We start from the raw sequence: 4,869 nt of genomic DNA, 5'->3' as shown, positions 1-4,869 counted from the left end.
AGAGTGACAATATCACAAGGCCACTCCGGATGAATGTGCAGTGCTGGGGTTTGATTCAACTGGCTGGAATATGGCTCGTTTGTGTGGGTTTGTTTATTTGCCCAGCTCCAGGTAACGTTCATAGACATTACCCTGGTGAATAAGTTGGACACAGATGATTTCCTGCCTCTCTCACCCATATTTGGTGATACCTGATCTGCCCTACTCTATTCACCTCCACTTACTTCCGCTTCAAAGGTCAGTAAATGGTGCACCTGAGATGACCTTTAGAATTTTTAATCTTTTTTTTAATCACTTTAGGTTCATGCAAAGTTATACAATAGCTATGCCAGATAAAGAACAGCTTCCTGCCCCAAAGAACTACACCAATGTGAATGAACAAGCACCTTACAAAACAATTCAGACCAAACACAGAATAGTATGCTTGGAATGCTTCACAGACTAGTCAGGGGATGCCTCGGCGGGGCATGCTGAGTGAAGTGCCCCCCCAGATTGGCCTGCCAGGGGCAAGGAGGGAGAGGGGTTCTGAGGAGAGAAGAAAAGAGGAGTGACACTGAGGTGAAGAGACTGTGTTGGAGGGGGAGGGTTGGAGCAAATAGCTAAGCACAGAGAAGTGAAAGTCCAGTCAAAACTGTAGAAAGTTCTCTGAATGTCCAGAGGCTCTGGCTTTGGCTGCTTCTGTCCCTACCAGCTGGAGTCTCAAGTTTTGTTTCTTTTCGTCTTTTTCCCCCCTCATTCTCCTCTTTGTCCTTTTCCATTGTAGTTTTTATGTTTTTGTTCTTTTAATTAGTAATCCTTTATCCTATATTATTCTTTTCCATTCCATTACCCTATGATTCTTCTCTCTTTTTCACTCTCTCTTCTCTTCAGCTAGGAATATTTGAAAGTCAGAAGAGAGAAAGGTTAAAAATTCACTGTTCACCTTCTCTCCTCTCCCACTACAAACACTCCTCCCCCTGCCCACCATGTTCCACAAACATTGTAACACACACACACAACTGCAGAAACACAGCCACCCCCATACCACACGTCAAACACTAAAATCAAAACAAATACAACATCCCCCACAACAATATTAAATATTCACCTTGTCTCTCGGATATTAAATAATGACAGTTAGCCCTAATGCAGTGCATTTCTTCTTCAACCACCCCGTGCAAATGTTTATTAATTTGCTCTCACCATATACTTGCAAGGTAGGAAATTAAGTATTATTATCCCCAGTCTACAGATGAGGAACTCATACGCAGAAGTTATGTCATTCCTGACAAATACACACCCACAAACCTAAACAAGAACTCTATCTCCAGGACACCTCCCCCAACCTACATGAACATATACCAGCCCGTGTTAAACAATGGCTTAGCCAGCCCAGTTTAAAATAAGGGGACTTCTAGAGTTTACTCCCATTAAAAGCAGCACGCTATCACACGCTGCCTGAGAACACAATCCGTGTCAACAGTACAGTCAAGGAACAAAAACCCACAGGTAAAACCAGAGTCCTGTTCCAATATTTATGGGGTAACATTTGGTAACTTCTCCCACCCACTTGATGAGTGAAAATACAGGGCATTTCTACTTCCTGTCCCACATAACCTGCCTAGCAGCTTCAATAGGCAGGTTATTGAGAGGGAAATCAACCCAGACATGTGCATGGAGAGTGTAACCTGCTGCCTGATTAAGAAAGCTGGGATGGGCAGGGGATGTGATCGAAGATGTGGATGCTGAGCAGAGAGAGGAGGTAATAAATGTTAGTGCTGGCGCCTGAAGGAAGGGGGCAGCGCTAGATATGCTAAGGCTGTGAGCAAGACGACCCAGAGATATCTATAATGCAGAGGAAGGAGGTGTTACTAAAAGATCCTAATATTTTCAACAATATCTATAATTTTTGATTTTGCATTTGCAGTATTATCATAGTTGATCTGCCTTGCACTATAGCTTAATCCAAACATTTAGTTTGGTCAAAAAGTTGGGAAAATCCTGCCTTTCACACACAAGTGAAAGAGCAACTAACCTATTGGAATGTTTTATTGAATTACCTTGAAGTGAGACAAGGTGGGTGAGGTAATATCTTTATTGGCCCAACTTCTGTCGGTGACAGAGACAAGTGTTCCCAGTAACAACACTGACTTGGCTACAGCTACCCTGCAGTTACTAGTAAGAGTCCTTTCTGACTAGTCCTAGGTGTTGCGCTGTCTCCAGGGAAAGACAGTACACCTCCTTGACCTAGGGCAACTGTATTGACAAAGCCATTAAAGGAGCAAGGAAGAAACACTGCTGTGGAAGCCAATGGAAGTAAAATGAAGACATGGATAATTAACTTGGTCTAGGATGTAAGGCCTGGATCCTTAGGTAGTTAGGCACTTGTGCCTAAGTACTTTGGGTCAGATAATACCTTATGCAGAAAACACCCACATAGGAGACAGAAAGCTCCATTCTTCCCCCCACAGAGTTCCACCTCAGGGGTGTAAATCAGCCCCCTAAATCCGAGAATCTCCTGAGATCTGTGCAGATTTTTCAGGAGATCCCCAGAGGCTTTGTGCAGCCACAAAGCTTCCTGGCCTTCCTAAGTCACCAAGGCAACAAAGTTCTCAAATGAGTCATCCTCCCATGGGCTCCCCCCGGCTGCTGTCCCTGAACAAGCCACTTCTTCTCTCAGGGTGGGTAGCATAATGCTAAGTAGGTCAGCACTGTATTATTGTCTGGAGTTCTTGGGGGTTTCTGGGAGTGGGGGGCAATGCTGCAGGGTACGAGGTCTCCAAGTTCAGTAGACTTTGTTTTCTTCATACAAAGTAAAAATTGATGTCAGGGCCATGTTAGACAATTCTGCCAAACCTGCAGCCTTAGGGTCCCTAGGTCATCCCACCATAGACATTAATTATTATTAATCATTTATATTTTGGTGGTGCCCAAAGGTTCCAGTCAAGATCAGGGCCCCGTTGTGCTAGGTGGTGTACAAATGCAAATGAAAGGACAGTCTCTACCCCACAATCTAACAGACACAAGAACAGATAAAGCAGGGGTGGGCAAACTATGGCCCGCAGGCCAGATCCGACCTGCCAGCCATTTTAAGCTGGCCCTTGAATTCCTGCTAGAGAGTGGGGTCTGGGGCTTGCCTTGCTCTGGTGCTCCAGCTGGGGTGCAGGGTCGGGGGCCACTCCACGCAGCTCCCAGAAGCCGTGGCATGGTCCCCCTCCGACACTCCAGTGGGAGCTGCAGCAGCGGTGCCTGCAGACAGGGCGGCATGAAGAGCTGCCTGGCCGCACCTCTACATAGGCGCTGGAGAAGGGACATGCTGCTGCTTCCGGGAGTTGCTTGAGGTAAGCACTGCCTGGAGCCTGCACCCCTGAGCCTCTCCCCATGCCCCTGCCCCAGCCCTGATCCCCCACCCGCCCTCTGAATCCCTCGATCCCAGCCCAGAACACCCTCCTGCACCCCAAACCCCTCAGCCAGCACCCCCAACCAGAGCCCTCACCCCCTCCCACACCCCAACCCCAATTTCATGAGCATTCATGGCCTGCCGTACAATTTCTATTCCCGGATGTGGCCCTCAGGCCAAGAAGTTTGTCCACCCCTGAGATAAAGAGTTGGGCCCAGGGATGTAACAGAACCATCAATGAACATGGAGATGATTGGCACAGATTTGTTAGTTTCATCTGTGACTAGTTTGGGAGAAAGGGCAGGAGGCAAGGGGAGGTAGAGTAAGGGAGCAGGGAAAGAAAGTAAAAGGGATAGTCACACCCAGCCAGGGTCAACTGGATGGGCTTTGTAGATTTCGCAGCAAGGGTATCTTGGATTTGAAGGAGGACAGAGTAGTGGGTTTATACATGGGGCAGGGGTGCGGCGGGGGTTAAACTTGGCAACGATTAGGCTGCTGGTGCACTGGTACTGCTGCCTGTCATGCTGACCAATATTGTCTCATCATTTCCTTGTGCTCCCCCATCTGCCTGTCTGTACCTAGCTGTTGTTCCTTGTCTTATACTTTGCTTGTAAGTTCTTTGGGGCAGGAATTCTCTTTTTGAACTAGATGAGCTTTTGAGGTCTGTAAGGGGCTGGCACTCACCTGCATGAGCACCCCTTGGTCGAGTGCATGTGCATACACTTTCTCTCTGTGATTGCAGCAGGTCTTCAGCAACTCAGCCCTCTGGCCAAGTCACACACAATCTGTGTGTGAAGCACAAACAAACCCCTTCCGGGTAAACAGTCTAACAAGGGCCTATCTCACTACCCCCTCCATTGGAACGTCTCTGTAGCCCTCCCCGGGCTTGGTCTTTAACAGTCCCACAGCCCCTCTGGGCTAGCCTCCAAATAGTCCCTTTACCCTAGTATGGGGCCGTGCTTCCAGGGCTTCCTCCTTGGAGGCTATTCACCTTGCTGGGCCTTTCTGGCCCCAACTCTCCAGCTGGACCACTAAACAGTTCAGGTCCCCTTCTGTGGGGAGGGGTGGGGTATCACCATCTAAAGTTCAGCCCCCTTCTATGGGCCTGATGCTACTTCCCTAGTGATTGGTGGGGGGACCAGGGCTCACCCACTACTCCAGGTCCCAGCCCAGTGACCCTACAAATAGCAGCTGACTGCTGCATTCCTTTAACTAGACTATATCACTGCTATGATTCCCTGGGCCACTTCCCTGTGGCCCAAGCACCTTCACAAACACTTCACCTTTATCACAGAGTGAAAGTCTCTGAACAACAGCTTGTTTCAGTCCCAGCAGCTAGCCAGAAGCTCCTTCTCTGCTCCCTGAGTCCCTGCTGGTAACTGAGGGTTCTTCTTGCTTCAGTCCCAGCAGTCAACCAGAAGCACCTTCTTGCACCCCTGGTCCCTGCCAGGAACTGCTTTTCTCAGTCCCAGCAGCCAGCCAGGAGCTCT

The 4,869-nt window shown here is 48.5% G+C and overlaps 1 long non-coding RNA gene across 1 annotated transcript; it reads right to left on the bottom strand.

The window, feature by feature from the left end:
* Window positions 1–683: 683 nt before the first annotated feature.
* Window positions 684–4,869, bottom strand: LOC120396715. The gene is made up of 3 exons (XR_005593322.1): window positions 4,663–4,869; window positions 4,064–4,164; window positions 684–870 (listed from the first exon to the last, which is right to left on the bottom strand). It is a non-coding gene; the product is annotated as an uncharacterized LOC120396715 (long non-coding RNA).

Source organism: Mauremys reevesii, linkage group 1 (genome assembly GCF_016161935.1).
Source record: "Mauremys reevesii isolate NIE-2019 linkage group 1, ASM1616193v1, whole genome shotgun sequence".
Lineage (NCBI taxonomy): Eukaryota > Metazoa > Chordata > Testudines > Geoemydidae > Mauremys > Mauremys reevesii.
Note: the sequence above shows the minus strand (reverse complement) of the source record. Positions and strands in the feature narration are given on the sequence as shown.